We start from the raw sequence: 23,953 nt of genomic DNA on the forward strand, positions 1-23,953 counted from the left end.
TTTAATTACACTGTAAGCTGCTAGCAGTTCCCACCATTCACATTTCACCTCTAAACCTCTCAGATGGTTTAACCCTAAAGGTGAAATACGTAACACCAAAAATGAGTACTGCAGTCCACATAGTGATTTGGAGTCATAGTCAGCATATTAAATAGGTTGAAGAAAGTTGTTTACCCCACCCCCTAATTGTCTGTCAATGTAAAGGTAAGCCTGTTAGCTGACTGCTCTGGCATTACCTCCTTTTAGACTGTTGCTCAGTTTAACGTTATAAACATCTACTCCTTCTAAAATATTATTGATGATGTCTCTTGACTCCAAAACACAAACTCATTCAGCGAACGTTCTGTATTACTTTAGGCTCCATGTTAAGTGAATAAACAACAACAACAAACGTTCCTCACTGGAATGGAAATTTCACATACTGGCTGTAGCATTGTTGTTGGAGAAGCCACTATTTCAATTTAACATGTTGCCCTATTTTCTGATGATGTATCATATGATTAAGCACAGTAAGTAAATCCAATATTTCAAACTGAGAAAGATTACAGAAAAAATTAAAATTAAAAAAATGAATACAAATTTTCTTCTTTTGCATTACATTTAAGGAGTGTTTTGTGCTTATTCTTCAGTTAAAGGGCTCATTGCATGAGTGAAACAATCTCAAAAATGCAAGTTTCCTTCAAAAGCTCTCTAAGGCACACTGTAAGATTTGCATAGAATTAAAATGCTTTTATTTTGCGTGGCAGAAAGAGTTAAAAAGGACCAACACATATCAACCTACACGGGTCTTCATCAGAGTCAGTCAAGAGTAACTTCATCAAGGCGTTGAATTTTCAGAGGAGGCTTCATCTCCTCTGAAACCACAGTGCCATTTCTACTCTTTGGATTTTTGTACAAATTTTAGATAGATTCTATTTTTCTTCTAGGAACAGTTTTACATTTTTGGGAAATACTTGTACAGTATTTGCTCCCTTGCTGAGAGTTATATGACAGGATTGTCACACTCCTGTGTCTGTGCAGTAAATATGAAACTATAGCCAGCAGCTGATTACTGTTACTTAGCATAAAAACTGGAAACAGTCTTGGTATAAATACCTAAGTAGAAAAACCAAGAAGTAGACCAGTGCATTATCTTTTACACTTTGTTTTTGTGTGCATTCAACAAACAAGATATGACATCTTATTAAGCGTGCTTTAGAGGAGCTAGCAGTTGTTACTTTTGCACAGAGCAGAGGAAGCTGTTTCCCCTCATTTCCAGTCTTTATGCTATGTTAAGTGAATCGGCTGGTGTTGTTGACTCCATACTAAATGAACAGACATGAGAGTGTATCAATCTCATTTATTTTAATCATGTGTTTTATTTGTAAAGGTTGCGTACAGTTTAAAACATAAATGTCAACATGTAAATCATCATACTAGATTATAGTTTTTAGCTATTTCTCAGGTCAAAACTAAGAAACAGCACAATACTGTTTAACCACATCGAAACCTTAAGCAGGAAGGTGATTACAAGTATTTCCCAAAATGTCAAACTGCTCCTTTAATTGGGATTTTAAATGCAGGACTTGTTGTTTTTACATTGTTGTATTGGTACTTTAACTTAAACGTATCATATGTAACATTTCCACATTGAAATGTCAAAAAAGCTATCTGGAGTTTTATTCGTAGTACAGTGAAGGTGCAGTCACCTGTTGCTTCAACATCTGAGAAAACGCAGGATATGTCACACTGAGGAAGGTGAACTTGACCAAACATGTTATGAATTCATTTTTAATACAGTTTTAATCCGCAGAGGTGTTTTTTTTTTAACAATAAGACAGAAACCTTATGAGATCATCATCTTACTACGTCTTTTGTTATTGTTTTGATATGAGAACGACATAAGAGCAGAAATTACATACTGTGTTTTCTTCTTCCACACGTGGTATTTGAGCAGCCATGATTTCATCATGTCTCAAATGTCACTGTCCAACAAGTTCTGTTCAAAGGTCTCTGTTTCAGCAGGTCGTCAAAAGGCCACTGCACAGCATGTGGTTATTACAGTCTCGACTCTATGAAAATAATGCAAAATGAAATCTGTTATGCCACCCATTTCCTTTTGAACTCCTTCTTGGATGAGAATTGTCATTGTTGTAGCAAATAACTCGCTGAAAATGGAAATATGCGCAAGTCAAATGTAGATGTAGGTCTGGAAGTCTCATGAGTGTTTTTTTTCTTTCCGCAGGAATGAAAGGTGGTTGTGGGTTAGCAGTGTAATCATACGTGACTAAAAAAGAGACAAGGGCCTCTTGTGAGATGCTGTAGCCGTTACTTTGGTATGTTCTTCCAGTCTCCAGTGGCCAGTTTCACTCCAGTTGAGCTGCCTTTCCATGCTTAGTTCAGGAAATTGGGCCTATTTCTCGTGTTTCTAAAAATAGCTGCTTTATTTTACCAGTAATGTTGCGGTGGCCAATTACATTTGGCTGAATTCCCTTCCTGCCCCGGGGGAAAGTGCGGCCGACAAGAGCCAAACCGTCACTCAGTCGCTGTTAGAGGCTTCGACTGATTAGTTCTCAGTCCAGAGCTTTGTGAAGTTTGTTAGATGTAGATGTTATATTTTGCGTTGTAATTACCACTTCCCTTTTTTTTGGGACAGGAGTTAATTATCGAGGCTGACTTCATGACGAGAGACTGTCGCCGTCAGTGTCAAGGCACCAGTTGGTGACCTTCATGCTGGAAGTCCACTCCGCATACACACACACATGCAGTTTCAAGCCTCACTTCGCATGAATGGCTGTGTTGTTGTTGTGTTTTTTCACCAGTTAACTGCAATTAGACTTAGGATTGTCAACAATTAATCAGTTGTTCTCCCCTGGAGTTTTCATCCGCTTGCTACTGCTAACAATATGTCCTTCTTAATTACACAGTAACCAGCATAAACAAAGTGTTTATTGTTGTGTAATGAACTGTGGCCCATAGTGGGAAAAAAAAGCAAGAAAGGGAGGCAAAGCAGGAAGAATATCGGTCAGCTTTAATTCACTGATGTTAGCAGGGGTGTAGTCAGTCGGTGATTTGATCATGAATGGATGATAGGTAGATAGATAGATAGATAGATAGATAGATAGATAGATAGATAGATAGATAGATAGATAGATAGATAAAAGTTTTTTCTCAGTTCAGTTTTAATAAATGGAATGTCCAAGGTAATTCAATCTTGAGAGTGATTATGGTATCCCATATTTCTAAATCTTAACAGCAATGACAAATGAAATAGCTTATAAAGAATAGGTGCAGCTGAATGACTATAGAAATAATATTGAATGATTCAAAGGCATTTAATATCATTGTACAGCACAGGGTTGTACAATGGAATTAGAGTTACAGTTCCTTCATAATACACACATATAATACAGCAAATATAACAAATCATTAATTGAGTCCAGAATGGAATAGGGTTAACATGTGAAACAAAATAAATACATACATACACAAAGTAAATCTGTAAATCTTTTTTGAATTTGTGTCAGATTAAATGTAAACAGCAGCAACAAGACGGTGATGATAATATGGTTGACATCTTCACATAAAATGTTGGACGCCTAGGAAACAGTGTCCATCAACTTAGATTGCATTTGTACAAAAACACAGAGTAGTATTGCATGTGGCGTCCTGTCAGCACAGAATAAGATCCGCCCCTCAGTGCAAACAGTCCGATCCAGGATGCCATGGTGCAGGTCTCTCCCCCGTGACAACAGTCAACAACAACAGTCTCTGGTTGTTTGGCCAGGTTGAGTCCCATTTTGTCTGTTTTGTCTGACTTACGGGTAACAGCACTGATCCTGCAATAATAGATCTCAACGTAACAATGACCCTTCAAAGTAAAAGTTGCAGTGATGATGGTAGTGAGACATCACATGACCCCAGTATTTTGGCTTTCGTCAGAGCCTTACGTAGAAAGGGGGTGGCAGGTTAACGAGGGGGATGCATTTTGGTCATTTTGCTAACATGAGGGATGACATCCCCTCTCATCTTCTCTCAAATTGCCTGCTGGGTGTAGTGCATTGCTTCAGCACCTTCAGTCAATTTCCATTCTTTTTCATTTATAGAATATTTTTGATCAAACATTTTAAAGTGCCATAAATGTTAATAGCTGAAAACCTTGTATGTATGACTTCAAGTCCTGTCAGGGTCTATTAAGGGAAAAGTCTGTGAAGGAATACTTTTCTGACAGTGTAATCCATTTTTGTCCATATCAGTGTTTGCATCATGATGACTTCAGTTCATAGTTTAAACACGTTTCATATATATTCAGTTATAAGTGTGACTTGCTTGGTGTGACGGTGCTTCTCCTCAACACTGCCACAAATAGAGGCAGCTGATAACATCCCAGAACAATGTTTGATCTCTTCACGGCTTTGACACGCACACACAGACACACACACCCCTGCCTCCTCCTCTACCCACCTCACCGTCCCTCTCCCCCACTTCTCATTCTCTGATACCCCAGATAAAGTCTTCTGCTGTCTTTGTAGATACCGACGAGAGGCGAGTGTTTCGCCCGGCTGTGGTGGTGCACATTACATAATTGACGAATGCAGGGTTGGGGGCTGCCCGTCATGCGCAAATCCCAGCACGGATCTTTTATTCAAACCAGCAGCGCGTAAAAAAACTCCTCCTCGCCAGGTTCTGTTGTTCCATCGGGGAGACTGATCCTCCATATGTTTCGTACGATGCTCAGGGTGGTGGGGCTGAATTCACAATCAGCCTCCCTGGGGTGGTGGACCTGCACACACACTCGCTCACTCAGAAACACACAAACCTACAAGAGTTCCAAAAATCTATACTCAGCGGTTTAATCAATCATCAGTTGAATCTTATCATTCAATCCCGCTAAAACCAAGATTATCTGATATGTCAAAGTGTTATCATTCAAGGGCTTTATGTTACCTACTATCCATCAAACTGTGTCAGGATTTGTTTTGGGTTGGTGCTATTAATCATTTTGAAGGAAAAGGTGTACGCTTTTTTCACTAAAGTTGGATGACTCCATTTGTACAGCACCACGTTCTTTATGTGGGAAATTATGATGACTGATTTCTAGGACTGCCGCTGAAAGTAGAAGATTAGAATCATCAGTCAGAAGACCCTCGTTCAACTGAGATTCTGCCATATTTTTTTTCCATATCAGTGATCGGTAAACAAGTCTTGGCAAGTTTCAGCTCTTGTTGTTTTTAGCTGCGTCATTGCACACAGAGCAATGCAACAGCATGGCAGGCAGTAAAATTAACAAACCGAGTCTTGAAATCACCACAAACCACAAAACAAACTCCAATAAATGCATGGAAGAGTGATAGAAACAGAGCTAGCCCAGAGCACACCAGCATAGCGTGCAGGTTAGGTAATGCTCACACAGTGAAAGAAGAGATCGAAGATTAAGTTTTGTTTAACCAGAAACTTACCAAACTAGCCAGACCCTTTGAAAAACTTAATAACCTGACAGAAGCTAAATAAAAGTCACCAAAAACTTCTTGGTTCATTTTATCACTGCTCCAACAATCATTAAATGTGGTAACCATACACATGTAGGCTGAAATAGGAATTTAAATCATAGTCAGGGACAGCCCTACTGATTTCAGCTGAGAGCACAAACACAAAGATTTGTAGTTTTAGAAATATTACTACTGTCTCTATTACTGTTACTTCCACTAGTTCTCATAAATATTCATTCCTGCTAACTTCACCTGGGTCTAATTCTGAAGCTGACAGAGTTATAACTCTGTGTCAGAGGAGAGATGAGTGGACGCAGGCAGCAAACTGAGATGGTTCAGATGGTAACAGATTTCTCACTGTGCCAGAGGTCTTATTAACCCCTCTGCTCTGACCAGGGCACCAACACCTGCTGAGGTGAGAGGGAGAGGGAGAAAGGCAGTTCAGTATATGGCGGATTATTGCTTTTCTCTACGCTTTCTTTGGGCTCAACCAGCCAGAATGAAGAAGGGCTGCAATTCAAACTCAGTGCAGTTTTGGTTGGGATTTTTTGAGTCTGTCTTTGGGAATTAGTGTGTTCTCATCAGTCATTGTTATACTGTGATATGGCAGTGTGGTCTTTTTTGGTTTTAAAGTCTGTATTGCAGTCGACTTTTGTGTTAAAACCACAGACCCAGCAACCCTGCCTGTAACTTCACCTGGTGAATTCAAACTGTATGTAGATGATATGTTTTAATACATTCAAAACATTAGGAGTCAACTTGAGTGAGTAAGTAACTCCAGTTATTTAAAATCAAACGTACATATTTTTCCTCTGGCCTGTAGTGCTATTTATTCATCTAGATTGTTTTTGGTGCTGAGTTTTGAAGATATCTGCTTTCTCTCAAATATAATGGGAGTAGATGGAACTCAGTTTACATTTGATAAACTCCACAGTGTCTCTTTCCTGATATCATGACCTGGCTACTCAGGATAATCAACAGACCTTGTTGTGAGCAGTTTCATGCAGGATCTACTTTTTTATACAAAGAAAGTAGTTACTACATGAAACCGTTAACAACAAGGTCTGTGGATTACCTTGAGTAACCAAGTTCTGATTTCTGGAAAGAGACATGGAAAATTAGTATGTTCAATAACTAGCGATGTCTAGTTTGAGCTGAAATATTAAATGGCAAAATTGCATTCTTTAAACAAGTAGCAGCAGGCTGCATAACTGAATCTCCAATCAGCCAGTAGCTTCACATCCTCTATTACAAGTTGAGTAAAAATTAATGACCTTCAGTCCAACTGTAACTAGTTCAATTTCCTTCACTTCCTTAAAAATATCCACAGCTAGACTTGAAGCTTAAGTTGAAAAATTTAACAGGCAAGTTGCTTTCTTCAAGCACTTTGAGAACACTGTGGTTAGTCAAAGGCTGCATGTTGTGGCTCATGATTCTACTCTGAACGGAGATGAGACGTCTTTTCTTTGGAGAATCTGTGATCGACTATAGTCACAAGGTCAAAGAGTGCAGCGGGGAGCTCACACACCGATGCATGACGCATAATGTTCCCCATGTTGTGTGTGTAATACCTGAGTCATCGTTAGATGTTGATCCCAAGTCTGTGTCTTGTGAACTGCATTATTGATCATCACAATCTGCCTACAATGTGTAAGGAATTCAACTTTCAAAGTAACCCGGAGAAATATGTAAGAAAACCCAAAACTGAACCGCCTGAACCAGCCAATCAATTTCTCCTCCTTTCCCTCATACCCTTCAAACTTCTCAGTGAGCTACTGTTACTTTGTTTTGGCAGGAAATCTTTCTCTCTTTGCCAGGGCTTTTTTTTTTTCAATCAGTCTTTCTTTATTTACATCTTGAGAGGTGGAGAGTTCTGATCAGGCAGAATCATTTCTTCCTGCCTTAAATTAAAGGAGCGTTAGCCAAGGTCAGCTCTTGAGGATGAGTGCACAGAATTGTAAAAACCCGAACCTCTCTTCTTTTCTGTATGATGCAAGCCTGCCTGTTTGTCTGGACTAATGATGATGGACTGTAATTTTATGTTGGAATATAAAATTAGCTGCCTTTCTCTGCAAACACAACCTGCACACACAGGAGGTGCATTTGCAGTACAATGTGTCTTAGCTCTGCTTTCAGCCGAACAATTACCTGGAAATGCAGAGTTGTCGGGGGATTCTGTCAGAGGACAGAGTGCCCCAAACCAGCAATATTTTTTTTTCTGTTTTGTTAGGCTGCATATAGCAGAAGAGGAGAGAGACTGGATGGAATATGAGTCGAATATGAGTCATATGTAAACCTGAAGCATAACAATACCCCATCCACTGGCTTTAGCTGCTGAGAAGTGTCCACATATCAGAGTTTGTAGATGTGTTTGTACAGTGGAGCTTCCTTATGGCTCAGTAGGCTGATATGCATATTGTGGTGCGCAGGAAGATGCAGACAGATTTACTTTGTTGAACTGCTTTTGAGCACAACTCCGAATCCCCACCACCTCCTGGGTTTTGTAGCCTAACATTAATATCCAGATCAGAAAATGAGAAAGCTAATATGTGTATTCCAACCTGTTCTCACTCCGTATGTGTCAAATACAGCAGTTTGGTCAGTTACCCTATGCTTCAAACTATGACACAGTAGTAGGAAAGCCCACACATTTTTTGGGGGAAAGCACAAATAATGCAGGGGAAACTTGTATCAGAAGTTGCTCGTTATTATTTGGAAAAAGTGAGCTTCATGATCACCTCAGTAGACTTAAAGAAGGCCACATCTACATTAATCATTCACTCACTGATTAAATGTGCCAAGATAATTCCCTTCAACTGAAGGATATTTCTATATTTGTATATATTTACTGTGGAATTTCAAATGCAAAATAGAATATTTCAATTAATAAAACATTTTTAAAATCCTTTCTGATTTTTCAATATTCCCAACATGACGTAGGAGGTGGTGATGGGCTTCAGTATTAAATCATTTTGATGCTTTGTAGATAATTGCATTGCCAAGGAATATTAGGCAAGAAAATAAATATTTGCCCGATTTAATGTGGCTTCCAGTATAAATCGTGACCACTTCTGGTCTTCTATCTGAATACAGAGACATAGAGAGGACATTTTGTTGGTTAAACAGATACAGACATAAATAATGACATCTCTGTGCATTTCTGCAACATCTAGGTACCATTTATGGCCGTGCCCCTATACCGTAATGTTTTGGTGTGCCGTCAAGACGAGTGATGTAGTTTAAAGAGTGAGAAAGGCTGTGTAAGAAGGAGGTTGGGGTAGATGGATGCGTCAAGCAAACGCAGGACTTAAGAAGACTGGGGTTTGTGTTCCATGTAAAACCAAAAGTCAGTGTTTATTGACTTATTACTTACATAACCTAACTTATGTAAGGTGATGATTAGTTTTACATGAGATGTAAGTTATTCACATAAGTTACGTAACCAAGCAGTTTGGTGCCCAAACCTAAACAAAGTGTGACTGTTTCACAATGTTAACTTCATGTTTATCATGACTGATGATGGAGAGGTACCTCCAGCTTCATAGTTTGAAGTGTATGGCTACTGACCAAGCTGTGTTTGACAAGTTGGGAATATGAACATGTTGGTATTTCAAACCATGCGGAACTTTTCCTTTAACCATGACCACAGTCTTGCCCTAACTTTAAACAAGTTGTTTTCTATGCCAAACATTTAACCAGTCCCAGCTTATAAAGGGGGCAGATCAGAATATGCTCATGTGAATAATTTTTGAATATTTTGTCATGTTTTTGAAGGCACTGACAAATGGGGACATCTTAACAATTGGAACAGTAAACCAGACAGCAGCGTATGGGTCTTTTTTGGAAAACTGTGTCAAACAATCTGTTTTGTCATTTTGGTTAGAGGACTTGTTGGAGATTAAACCCCATGCACAGCAGTTTTAAATAATTAATGTTTCCACTTACATTTTAATTTTTTTCACATTCATATTTAGCATTTCATCTACATATTTCTTCAATCATTGCTCAGGTTACTCACTGCATTCTTAAGTAACCCGCATTCACAGAGAACATAAGAAATGACTCCTTTATGCATGCACAAAACGCACGCAAGCAGTGTCTGCTCCTCTTATCCACTTGGTCATTTATACGTGACTGCACTTCTTTTATGTGAGTGTGCAGAGGTACTGACAGCTGAGGAAAAACCTTCATCAGTGTAGCATTCCCCAGACAGTCAGCCCTTCAGTCAGTCAGTCAGTCAGCTACCCCTCACTGTGCATTCATTATTAATCATAGAATTACACTGGGGCGCTCTCCACAAATGACGTGGGTTGACGAGGGACAAGTCATGATAGAATATGCAATTGTCTGCATAATGCACGGCAGGTGAGGCATCAGGCACTGATGTGAAGCACAAATATTGCATGAAGGATCTGCAGTTATAACTGTCAAATGACAGTAGCAGGACGAGGGGCAGTGGTGAAGACTGTCAACATTTTTCAACAGAACCAAGAGCAGAGCAAATGTATCCGACTGGCTTCTGTGTAAATAAATCTGATTGGATGTGGGTATTGGGAGTATGAAATTCTATCTGCTTCAGACATGGCCACTGATTTTTTATATCTCCATTTATCCACAGAAGTGCTTTGTTGAACATAAAAGCTTCTTTACAATGTCTTGTCATCCATGTTTACTCCTCAGCAGAGGTGGGATGTAACTAAGAACAAATGAATGAATGAATGAACAACACATGGAAAAGATTATCTATGAGACTGTATCCATCAGTGCGAATCATGCGCAACACACGTAAAAAGACAAAACTGTTATAACAGTACAAAAATAATGTAGCAAGACAGAAAATTATGCAACAAGATGAAAAAGAGGGAACACAACAAAAAACAACATAAAAAAACATTTAAGATGGAACAAAACTAAAAACGTCGTCACATGGCCAAAAAAAGCCGTAACAAGATGAAATATGATGTTACAAGATGAAAAATAATATAAAAGATGTTACAAGAGAAAAAAAGATGTAACAAGAGAACAAATGACATGACAAAAATGAGCTAACAAGATGAAAATGATGAAAAAGACAAAACATGACTTAAAAACTGTAAACGATGCAACAAAACCCAAAATTATGTAACAAGATGAAAACGATGGAACATGACAAACAAAGCCTGTGACAAGGCTAAAAAGATGTAACAAGATGAAAAATAACAAAACAACACATAAAGACATTACAAAACCAAAAATGATGTAATGAGATGAAAAAGACTTAACCAGATGAAAAATTATTTTAAAAAACAAAAAGATGAAAAAGACAGTAGACGATGAAAAACAACATGGTAGACATAACAATACAGGATGGAACAAAATGAAAAAGATGGAACACAGCAAAACACAATGTAAAAAATGTACCAAACACATGAGATGGGACAAATTAATAAACAAAGTAAGACGTAACACAACAAGACGTGATATGGAACTTTGTCCTTCCCCTTCTGAGAGCTACTTTTTTACTTTTATTAGTACATTTCAGAGCCTGAACTTTTTCACTTTTACTTGAGATAAAAAAAAAAAAGTTGTATCATTAGTTCTACTTTTGCCAGAGTCTTTTTTTTAGTCAGGTTTCTGTACTTCTGCTTGAGTAAAGAATGTGTGTACTTTTGCCAGCTCTCCTCCTCGGAGCTGTCCAAACACAGGCCTTTGAAGCATTATGACCTCCATACTTGAGCAATGTCTCAGCCCTGTGTCAGAACGGGCCATTTACCAACACCTGTTTAGACACAGGAACCCTTGACTGACACTCTGAGAATAATGTCAGTCTCCTACTATCGATCTCTGATCAGCTCCTCAGAATCAGCTGGGACGTCAAGTGCTACTAGCTGTGGATGGTGGGCACATCGTTCATTCATTCATCATCACTGACCATCAGTCTTCCCGTTCCCAGACCTGCCAAACCAAAGGAAAAACTCACTTACAAGAGCATTGCATCACATTAAGTAGAATAAAATGCGTATTAATCAAAGTGCTACTGTGAGCTGTGACTCTGTGTCGAGATAATCTCCATTCAGGAGCGATGTAAGGGCTTGTCCTGAACCGGAGAGAGAGACAGAGACAGACGAGGTGATAACTAATGCGGCCGGGCTTAGCTTCACCTTTGATGTTTGTACCAGAAATCCAAGGTGCTCAGAGCCTATCTGTCCTTGAAGTGAACACACCCAGGAATCCCTGGAGAGGGAGAGATATTCTAATCCCAGAGCCAGCTAAAACCTGGAGAGGAAAGTTGACTTTGTATCGATTTTTTTTCTAACTCACTGTGGGTGTCTTCTGATCATAGTTAATGAAACATTGCGTGGCTTCACTACTCACTGATGCATATTTGGCCCGGAGTAAGAGCTGCATCTGGAGATACTTATCATGTGGAGAGCTGCACCATGCATTAAAGCTTAATGCACTGGTTCATATATTTCTGATTTTAAGCATGAATTCATGCTGTTTAAACTCATGAAAGGTCAGTTGGCAATATTTTCTTCTTCAGGTTTTCACAGGGATGTTGTCTTAGTTTCTAAACGTAATAAACATTTCAAAAAAGCAATAGTTTGGATTATTAGAAATGGGGTTGTATGAGGTATTTATCAATAGTCAGTGGTATTATCTAGCAGATGGCGGGTGACGCCCAGAGTTTCAAGAAGCAGCAGGACTACCAAAGTAGGACACTTAGCAATGAACCACTGTGGACAAACCACATGAAACAAACTTTGACAGCCTTTTCCAATGGGAAGCCTCCATCATATATCTTACATTTTTATATATATCTTTTGCTCAACCAGACTCCAAAATCACAAACACAAAATCAGTCATTTTACCTTGCAAAACAAGGGAGTTACTGGGCTAACGCAGCCTCAATCAGTTAGTTTGTTTATGTTATTATGTGACTTCAGTGAATCTGAGTTAAGCTTTTAAAATATTGAGTTCACACATAACTGACCAGTGAAGGCAACTGTAGATGAGAAAGTCCTGAGTACCACGAGGTAAAATGATGAATTCTGTCAGTGAAGTTTGGTGGCTTTGGAGAGACCCATATTTGGCTTTTCAACAAAAAATGCTGCCTGGCAGCAAGGTAAAGCAGGGAAAATATGAGAAATATAGTGTATACATAAACTGATTTTTTTTTTTTTAAGTGGGCCTCTTTTAGGTTACATTTTGCTAATGTGCACAGCAGTGCATTGCTTAGCTTCCTATACTGGACCCCTGTTGCTTCCCCAAACTGGGGGTGTTTGACTACCCGCCTACTGTAGATACACTGACTATTATGGATAAGTACTTAATACAACCCCACTTCTAATAATGTGAACTATCCCTTTAAGTTGCAAGTTAAAATAAAAAAAATCTACTGAATAGACAAGTAAATATAACCGCTACTCTTTTTAATAATCTTTTATCAAGAATCAGTCTGAACCCCAGGTGAATCTATGCATAACACTTAATAAATTGAAATGAACTGCAGATGAACTCATTTCAGGTATTTGTAGACTTAAAATAAATATTCCACTAAAGCACAGTGTTGCTTGAAGTATGAGGCAATTTTTGAGAAACCATTACATCTCATTAAGCCCATAGTCTTGAAATTAAAGCTGGCATGCGAGGACGTGCGCGTAAGGGCGTGTTTGATTTCATCATCAGTGACATCTTCAAGGGTGCAGTCGATCCAGTGGTTTTCGCTGCCGGGCTTTTGTTTTCTCAGCCATCAAAGGCAGCAGAGGCTCTGGACAGGTTGGTGTGTATGGCAGAATGATTCCTCCCATGGTATGAAGCATCAAAACCAATTTGCGCTGCAGTATTGGACACTGGTCTTTTTCTTTCTATGTGCCTGTGATGTCTATATTTCAGAGGTGCTGCGATGTGAATGCTAAGGTCAGGCTGACATATTGGTTTGTTGAGAGTATCGAGTAAGTGTTGCCTCATTATTAAGAATCAGATATTGGCCAGACAACCGTCTGCCTCACATATTTACTGAAGAATTGATCAGTGGACTACTTCTTAATGTGAAGTTCCCAGCCTGAAAATTATTCTTATTACTGTAGCAGCAGTAATAGCTGTTGCATATAATTGTATATTTGTTTAATTATTATCCTGGTGTTCTTTGGAGAATATTACTACCTGGAGAAATAGTGACTGAATGTTTTGCTTATGGATATCAGCATAACTTGTAACCACAGTCAACACCACATGACAGATGCCTCTCTGAAGAAATATGTATTAAGAAGAGACGTAAAGATTGACAGTGGCAAGCCCTGAAGCAAGGAATTCCAAAGATGGAGAGCATTCTCAGTGAAGGCGTGTCTTCTTCACAGGGGGCCGGAGGGTCACACATGTATTTTGGGACTAGAACTAATTTAGTGTTGAATGTAATCTATACAGTTTTTGAATTAATTCTGAAATTTTATTGGTAGCCAGTGAAGCGAGGATAAATTAGGGGTGATGTGATCATGCTTCCTCGCAGAACTGCTATGGTTAGCAATTGTAAACTGTTAAATTAATCGTCAATTAATTGTGATAATCGATCAATCTTTTAAAGTAATTATTGAGGGAAAAATGTCCTAATTCTGTGACTTAAGCTTTTCAAATGTGAATTCTTGTTTCTTCAGTTCTTTATGACAGTAAACTGAACATCTTTCCATTGTGGAAAAAGAAAGACACCATTTTCTGACATTTTATGAACCAAACTCTTATCAATGAATTGAGAAAATGATTATCAGATGCATAGATAATGAAAATAATCAGTTAATCAGTTGCATCCCTACTCCCTTCCTTAAATCATTCAACCAGCTGCAACCAAGAGAGAACTTTGAATTAAACAGGAGTAAATGTACAGAAGCATTTTAAAAACATGGATAATTTTCTCCAGGTCAGAGGAAAGGTAATGTCTAATTGTATGTTTTTTGTTTGAGGAAAGCAGGACTGTACAACTGTCTTGATCTGAGCATCCAAACTGAGGTCAGACTTTAATAGCACTCCCAAATTTCTTGCCATATTTTGGAAGGGCAGAGGAAAAGGATCTCTAATTTACTGTAGCTAAGCAGTGGAAAACTCCTAGATATCAGGCAGTTAATGACTCTTCTATGATCACCAGGTGTTATGGATACATACAGCAGGGTGTCATCTGCATAAAAATGAAAATTAATATTTAATTTGTGAACAGTGTAGACTGAAAACACTCATGGACCCTGGGGTACACCATAAATGAAGGACAGTTGAGGAACAAGAGTAGCCAATATCTACAGAGAGGATGCAATGTTTGAGAGTAGAGCACTATCAGATTACAGTTGAATCCACTGTAATTGTTCTCTCTCTATATATATATATATGCCTCTGCATTACATAAGACTCCTATATTAACAATGCAGTGTCAGCAGGTTGGCTGAATACTTATTTTCCATGTCCTTGTGTTTTTTTATCCACAGATCTCCCCAGGCGGACCGAACAAACGAGTCGACTCTAACAGAGCTACGCCTGTCCTCAGTCTAGTTGTGGTCTGACGGCACTCACCGACATCAAAGGTACACCCGCCTCTCTCTCTACACCTCCAGCCTCCTTTAATCACTTTGTTCAGCTCATCATTGCAGTAATTACATTTCCTGACAGTTTTTTTTTTTTTGGTTTGCAAATCCAAGACTTCACTTTTCTCTGTTATCTCTCCTGGAGGGAGCTTCACTTCACTTCACTTCACTTCACTTTGTCGCTGAGGTGCCTTGTATGATTTTTATTTCAATACGTTCAGGAGCTTTTTCCTCCAGGAAATGTGCTCTGATTTCAATAATTCACACAGTTGAATCAGCTCAGGTAAATGTCAGTTGAAAAGTGGTTTTAGTTCTCGTCACACTTTTCAGTGTATTTTAGAGCCGAACAGGAGAGGACGTTTGTTCTGGTCCGGTTTCTGGAGACAGACTCAACTGTGTAATGGAGTGTTTGAAGTCGGTCACCTGTTGTGAGATACAACTTGAGACACCTAATTGCAGTTTGGTTGTCAAATGTGCTCTTTTTGCATGCCTTTTCTTTAAAAACCTGGGGACACTCTTGTGCGCTTTTCTCGTTTTAAGAGGTAGGACACAGAGTATATTAGGGCTAATAGAAATACTGACTGAAGGTTATGTTTCTTTTCACATGTTCAGAGTCACCTCATTACCTTGTAAATACCCAGATTCTACTCGACTCTGACTTTCTTACTGTTGGCTGCTTAGAAAGTAGGACCCAAAGCTTATTTTATATAATGCAATCTTAAAAAAAAATCTTAAAAACAGAAGATAGGGCATTTAAAACAGAACATTGAAGCTTTCTACATCCTATATACAGAATTCTGTACCATGTCTCTGTTGTGATAAAGTATAGGAGTATCTATAAGTCTTAATGAACTGTTACCACTCTTCAAAGAGACTGACAAAGACATGTATTTGCATTTAAAAGTATTTTCCATGTGTAGCTGTGTATGTGTGTGTGTTTGTCAGTTTTTCCGGGCCTGCAATCCTCCACATAGTGAGGTGATTCAAAGAAAATGGATGAAATAAAATATGGATGATAAACAACAGTTTTATTTCTTTTCTTCTAGCTGTGAAAGTGATCAGCTATGGACTCCATGCACCTCGCTAAGCTTTGCTTATCCTGGCATCACTCAACAATGCCCCCTCTGGGTATTAACACTAGGTTTAATGTTCTTCGAACCAACAGTGACTGGAATCCTTACTTGGAGGGAGGTTCATGACTGGTGACGGTGCATTTCTGTTTTTATTTGTTCTGCTGCATCTTTTTTTTTTAAATGTCAGTCACTTACTGTATCAGTCCAGTGTAAAATATTAGATATGTATTTGTTTGCTGAATGTGGCAATTTTAGCTAATACTCTGTGGTAAAGTTAGCATTTAAATCCATTTTTATCCACATTTTATTTCCATAAAAAAAGCAGTTAACTGACATGCGGCACTTCTTCAAAGACAGGTGGCTCAGCTTGTTTGCTATAGCTACGCTCTTAAAAACAATTTGAAAAATGGCAGCACTTGTCATTACGTGCAGTTGTCATATCTGTCATCCCATGATAAATAAAAGCTTTGTTTTCCTTCATAAGTAAGACTAATTTAACAACTCTAACTTTACTGTTCACATGTAGCTCTTTAAAGAGTTGCAAACTCATAAAAACCTTCCTTTTGCAGAAATTCCCAACACAGCGGATTGTCATTATGATGAATCACTTAACTGTCCGTCACTCTCCATAAGAGCTTTGACATATTGGACAGCCTAGCCGAGGAGAAAAATTCTCTTAAGAGCCTTAAATTAGTGCCTGTGAAATGACAGTTTAAGGCAGAGCAATACCCCCTTCTATCGCCAATTTGCCCTCTGACTGTATGAATATATGATTATCAACAGCAAATACATGTAGCTTGAAGACTGCTTTCACCACCAACACATCCATGCAAACACACACACAGCAGGAGGAGGAGCAGGTGTTTTATGTCCCCAATTGTGCCACTGAGAGCTGCATCCTCAGATGGGCATCAGATGGGTTTAGACAAGGAATTAATTTGAGCTGCAATTACAGCCTTTGGGAAGGGGCAAATTGGTGGTGAGTGGGGTGGAAGGACCCCACCACCCACCTAGTCCCTAATCAGGTGAATGTTTCTAACTCAATATCGGGCACCGATGGTCACACTCAATTATCCTCATCCTTTACCTCCCAATCTGTTCCCCCATTCCCCTAATAACCCCCTACTCGGCCCACTCAAGACACGCCACTTCTGCTCTGGGCGGCCTCCTCAGTAGCTGTACTCCTCCTTTGTTTTCTGATTTGATTGTTGGTATAAGACAAAAGGTAAAGCAATATTTTACATGTTGGGAATATGCTGAAGTTGCTTTCTTGCTGAGACTTCAATGACAAGATTGATAACACTCTAATGTATGTTCTTGAAATATGAATCTATAATGGGGTCCCAGGGTCCTATGTTTCCAGGGTTGTGTGTTATCAGGGTCCTATGTTCCCAGGGTCCTATGTTCTCAATGACATATCATCCCAGGGTCCTTTGTTCCCAAGGTCTTGTGTTCCCAGGGCCCTATCATAGCTTAGCATAACGACTGAAAACAAGGGGAAACGGCTAAACCTGGCTCTGTCCAAATGTAAAAAGAAAAAGCACTTACCAGCACTTCTAAAACTTTCTAAACATGTTATAACTTGTTTGTTTGATCCATAGTCACTGCTTCCAGCTAAGAAATTGCCTGTTACATATTAACGACTTCAAACAAGACAGAACATTGTTTATACGTAGCTTTGGAGGTGCTTGTGGGCAAGTTTTGTTAACTTTGGACAGATTCAGGCAAACTGTTTAAGCTAAGTTAGCTAAGCTAATTTACTGCTAGGGATAGCTTCATGTTTAGCATACAGCGATGAGAGTGGTATCAATCAATCTTTGCCAGAATGCTGAACTATTGCTGTTAAGATCTGTTGAGATACAGTATGACTGTCATCGCAGTGCATCGCCTCATTTGACTCTCCTTTAACTCACAAGACACTCACAGGCTCCAAAGCATGAAGGGTTCTCAGTGGAATGACAGCTTCTCTTTACAGATGTAGTGCGTCCTTGTGGTTAAAGCTGTACTTGGCATATTTCCACATTGGTGGTTACAAAGTGACAGTGAGACATAACAGCAATAAATCTAGTTGTATGTAGTCAGTTGACTGCACACTTATACCAACCAGCTCAGCTTGTGATGCTTTTGGCCAGTGGATACCAGAGAAACAAGAGAGGCAGAACATCAAGTGTTGGTCATTCCAGCTTGCATGTCGCCGGAGGCAGAGAAGTTTCCATATACACAAAACAGGAATTTCATCTGGGCAATGAGTCAATCCCCAAGGTTTCAGGTCAAGGAGACAGGACATTCTTCTCCCTCGCAGCCCTATTTTTGTGATTTAGTTGCGGTGTCATGTAGTAAGATAACCAGACCTCTGGCTGCTTACTCATTTAAAGGTGTTCTTGAGAATAACATCACTTAAATGCTTGCCAGCTTGCTACCAAGGGGGGTATGATGGCAGAGGGTCTTGTCATTGGAAGATTTGTTTTAGGGAGGACCTGATGAATAAGGTGCCAAGGATTTATTACTGGATTTTCCAGCAAGCCTTTGAAGTGAGCAAACGCTGCATCTCATCTGCCGAATCAGACTCAAAATTGTGGTCGTGTGTGTGTGTGTGTGTGTGTGTGTGGATATATTTATTACTGGGCTATTTTTAGAGCTGAGGGTTTGTGCTGAAGTGCATTTATACTTGAGGAAAAGCCTTGCAGCAGCAGCACAAGGGAAGCTGGTTGTGAGGTTGTGAGTATCAACACATGGAACAAGAGCCTATCTTTCCTTTCAATTAAAGATGTTTACGCCGTAAGAGTTGTCAAATCTAACACACTTCCTTCTTGAATTAATTAAACATTTTCCATTTAATTTATCAGCCATTCATTCAGACTTGGGACAAAAAAAAAGTGGGGGAGGGGTGATTTTTACTCTTCATTAATGCTAGAAAATACATTTTAAAAGATCAAACACTTGGCCATTAAAGCTTGTAATAAGCCAACCTCCTAGTGATTACATTTTTTATTAAATGTCAATGTCAATTCCATTAGATGGAAAATCTGACAGAATTAAGAAAATGTTACAATTTTTCAACATTTTTAAACCATAATTCTTATTTTGCCTTGATTTATGGCTACAGAGTTGAAATGTTATGGCTGAGACACATCTGATAGCAATATTATTTAATGAATTTGTCAAAAAAAAGAGTGTTTGCAATGTTTGCAATGCAACAGTATTTCTGCCTTTTTTAGTTGAGTTGACAGAAATCTGGGGCACAACTTTGAAGGCCCAACATTTTCATTAAGATGATTTTAAAACAAAGGTTATAAGTAGTTATTGTTAGTTTTAGATTTTGACATGTTGTTGGATTGTTTGAAGTTGTCTAGGACAATGGTGTTCTCTGGCACAATTCTCCCAGTTCCCAGGAATCAGTGTTATTTAATCTCTATCACCTCATCCCCTCACAAACTCCCCATAGTTGCATCCATCAATGACACTCCTGCCCTTGTTGTTGTGCTTTGATACGTTTCCACCACATAAAGTTGGGACAAACCAGGGCATATGTAATTGACGATGGGGTTAAATGTGCAGACCTTGACTGTGTTTTATCCCCTCTGACTCGGGCCATTAGCAAACATCTGCTGAAGCAAAGCTTTAAAAAAAACAGGGCTGACATGATGGCAGAGGGGAATTCTTCAGATGCCCCTCCCTGTGCTATTTTAAGTAGGCCCAGAAGTTGGTGTTTAATGATAAGCTGTGGGGCGTAGCTGACATGCCTGCCATATTATTCCCCTTTATGACTCAGGAAGCAATGGCTACATTGCCTCTTAACCCTCTAGGGGTGTGAATCATTATAGTCCGTCATCAAGTTTGTCCAATCAACATGGCTTATGGTACCCTATCGCTGCCGGTTATCTCAAGCAGTGGATATCTTTGAAAACAGACAAGGACACTATTTTTGTAAGGAGTCCTTACCTAGCACTGTTTCCATTTTCAGCCTAAATTACCAGCCGATGACTATAAACTCATGCCAAAATGGTACATTCCTGATTTGAAGATGAAAAAACTGGCTAAGTAATGAGAGAGGACACTGCTATAAAGGCGTAAAGAACCTTTCCTTTCATTCACATGGATGTGGAGTCTAACTTTGAAAACACAGACTCCTCAGCGCGTACTGCTTTGTGAGGAAGAGTGAAGGAAGAGTCGTGTCAGGCGAGACTCCACTCCAGATAAATAAATGATCAGCCCGCAACAAACATCAAAGAGGGATTGTGTGCTTCAAAGGGAATGACGGCCTCATGCTCACCAGGACCTGTAGTGAAGAATGAGTCTTGTGTATGCGTACACACACACAGTCAGACACACACTCTGTTTCTGTAATACGGCCTGTTTGAGATTCTAATGGCTGCATCTGCATTGATCATCCCCTGCTGAGCCAAACAACGCCTCTTCAATCTTGGTCCGTTTCAGTGGCAAGATCAGCTAGAAAATACCCCAAATTCTTTGATATAACGTGCCTCTGAACTCAGAGTCATTTCTTGTTTTTTGTAAAGTACCTTCTTGTTTAACCTTCCAGTGCCTAAACAATTTTGTATTAAAGCCCAATCTGAGAAATCTTGTACACAAGGAGTCATCTCACCACAGTTATTTTGCTTTAAAATGTTTTTATGTTGACTGGCTTAGGTTGACTCGACTGATCGCTTTGCAAACATGCCTTTCACTCTCTGATTGAGCAGTCCGGTCCAAGGCCAGAGCGTTATGCCACATCCATACAAAGTGATGCATCACTTGTGCTGTGTCTGTTAAAAGTGTAGCTTGAAAAAAATAGTGTCAAGTAAAATGTTTTGTAAAATAGACATGGCCTGGATTAACTCACTTTGGGGCTCTGCGGCAAAACTGAACCTGTCCCTTTTTTCCCTGTGCCAGAGTTCAGTGGTAATGCAAGAAGTGGTGTGCCCTGTATGTTGGGAGGCCTTTAGCTAACTCCTCCACCCTCCCCAGCGTTGAGTTACAAACATGCTGTCAGTCACTCTCTTAGTGCAAATCAGCCTGACAGTTTCTGCTCACTTCAGTTCTTACAGCCCAAAACTCAATTAAAAAATACCATCCTGTTGCAGACTGAGAGGAGCGAGATAGGTCACTGTCCTCTGGCTCTGGTGGCTGGAAAATGTCTGAACAAGTCTATAAATGAAGCTGCAAGATGGAGTGTCCAACTTTGAAGTTGTAGTGACACTTGAGACAGCAGACTGGATATACCCCCAGCATCTCAGAGCAGAGGAAACTGCTAATCTTTTCATGATTTTGAGACCTAATTTTATATAATCAGTGATCATTCGAATTTGGCTGGGTGGTTAATAACACACGTTTCTGTGGTGTGACATGTCTGGTGTTAGGTGTGAAAATTTAAGTAATAATGCAGGCCCGAGTGTAAAGTCACTGTGATGTCACCCATTGGTTTGTGGATTATGGTACATCTTAGATTTTTGAACCAGAAGTGACCATATGTGGACAAGAGCGTGGAGCGTGGGTGACGTATGTACGAGTCGGGCAGTGCTTGATTTGTCTGTCCAGCAGGAAAAATGGCTACCTTGTTGCAATCTTTCTAGTATTACAACTAAACAATACACTAACGTCACACGATAGTCCCATCCTAAAGCATACCCTGCTTCTCTATCTATTTTATTCTAAATGGAACCATTATTTGCAAAATAAACACTGAGGAGGCAGATTTGAAAATTAGCGATTGAGATCATAAACTCATTAAGAAACTGTTACTAATCTCATGAATCAAGTGAAAAATGGTGTCGTTTTGCCTTAAGGGTATATACAGTTAGACTTATTTTTGCAATCAGTGGAGTCACCCCCTACTGGCCATTAGAAAGTGAAGAGTGAACTTTGGAATTTGGGCCATTCTTGGGGTCCAGCCTTGAAAATTTACATGTACTTTGAGTAATGGAAATTTATGGCAATAGTAAAAACCAGGGACAACTTTTTAGACCACTTTTTAAAATTTCCTTCTTTGCAAAGAGCTGCATTTATTTAGAGTAAGTCTAATTCATGGTGACGAACATACACCCGTCCCCTAACAATAACTACAGTTTTTTAAATTTTGGATGAATGAGTTGGATTTGATCAGACTGCAATTTGACTTTGCACATTTTGATCCTTTCTGTCATGATGAAATTAATGCAGTCACAGTATGAAAGTAACATAATGAAATATAATGCCCATCAGTGATTCAGTTAGTCCCAAGCAAATGACCTCAGGACTCTAAAATCAGTATATCATGTTAAATGTCACAATTACATGAAATTAGTACAATGCATCAGACTCACCTTATTGCATAATCACCTTTTTCGGACAGTCTGACAGGCTCTAGCACACACATCTGGACTGGTGCAACCTCTTTTGGTCTTGGTCTTGGTCCTGGGCATTTTTTATTTTTTTGTAAATATAATGAGCAAAGAAATATGTTTTAAAAATAGCAAGTCAAAAAAAACACCATGTTTCTTTCCTCCCACACCTGTCTTCATCAACTTCACCCTGGCTAGCACCAACACATTTTTTACTGTAATTCTGGCAAAACCAATTGGATCAGGCTCATTTCTGGCTGCAGACTTGATGAGGGGAAGTACCTTGTTTGGACTTCAACGGATGTTGTGATCGTTTTAGAAGAGGTCTGTAGTGCGACCATCCTAGCTGTACTTTGGTCCTTGTTCTTCCCAGCAAAGAAAATATCTATTTGTGAACAAATTATAGTTGTCTACTTTTTAATGTATGTAGATGATATTGTGCTAATCTTCATTTAATTTTGCACCTGATTCATTATATTTGGGATTACCATAAAGTCAAATACAACCCAGTCAGACGAACCATATGCAGTGTGTTGCTTTTCATTTCTGTTTTAACCTCTGGCTTTTTCTCTTTTGTCCTCCCTTTGTTTTTCTTCCCCCTCTTTCCCAGCTCTCCGTTCTTCTTGCTGTCTCATCCTTCTGCTTCTGTTAGAGTGGGGGATGTCTGTTTTCTAACACCTCTCAGCCTGCTTATCCACTAGGTCTGTATTGCTGTGGATCGGCATTTCTAGCCCCATTTGTTATTGTGCCGTCAACCCCCTTGATATCCCACCACCATCAGTTATGGATATCAGGGTGTGTGTGTGACAGTGATGTGCGCTGTGGCTTGCAACTGTTATCTAGAAATCATGATTGTCTATGATAGACAGTGAATGTGTGTGATACCAGTCCCCTGGTGTCCGTATGGCTGGCTGTGGGGAAGCTTGCATGTGTTGGATTCGTGCCTGCAACAGTGCTTGTGTGTCAGAATGCATTACGGCTCTGTGCATGACTATATCCAATGACAGCGCCATTCCTTCACTCTGGCTATTGTTGTTCATTTGTAGGGGGTGAAATCATTCCTTCCCACCTTTCTGGATGTCCAGAAACAAGAATCTTTGTTTTTGTGAGTGTGCACCATGCTGTTTCATTCCCCACTTGGAATTCCTGGATCATATATCCACTTTGCTGCACCGATGTTTCAGCAAAACTATATTTAATTGTATCTGTGGTGCCTGGATTGTCTTAATTACAAGAAAGGCTCAAACTTCTGAAAGCAAAAAGATAATTGGCACCCAGCAGAGAATCCTCTCAGCTCAGTGTCTTTGAGTATCAGAGACTTCTCCATGTAGCCTGTCTTTGTGGGGGAGAATCTGAGCTTGTCCCTTCAGGGTATTGGTAGAGTATAACTTAAACTGATTTGAATGCAACAGATAGTACTCTGTACTATAGTGCTACAATCTCCCTATTCATCCAGCCAACCATCCTAATTGTTCCATCTTGATGTGTCATGTTGGTCTTTTGTTCATGATGATGATTTAAAGCATGTGCTGCATCTGCCAAATCAT

General features: G+C 39.4%; 1 protein-coding gene across 4 annotated transcripts in view; it reads left to right on the forward strand.

Moving 5' to 3' along the window:
* arvcfb (ARVCF delta catenin family member b) overlaps nucleotides 1–23,953 on the forward strand; it is a 309,702-nt gene that overhangs the window by 108,588 nt on the left and 177,161 nt on the right. For all 4 annotated transcript variants that reach the window (XM_084729087.1, XM_084729088.1, XM_084729089.1 and 1 more), the window contains exons 3-4: nucleotides 14,918–15,013; nucleotides 23,017–23,107. The gene's annotated coding sequence lies outside the window, so the exon portion shown is untranslated. The remainder of the gene's footprint in view (nucleotides 1–14,917; nucleotides 15,014–23,016; nucleotides 23,108–23,953) is intronic.

Source organism: Lutjanus erythropterus, chromosome 10, assembly GCF_056507025.1.
Source record: "Lutjanus erythropterus isolate fLutEry1 chromosome 10, fLutEry1.hap2, whole genome shotgun sequence".
NCBI lineage: Eukaryota > Metazoa > Chordata > Actinopteri > Lutjaniformes > Lutjanidae > Lutjanus > Lutjanus erythropterus.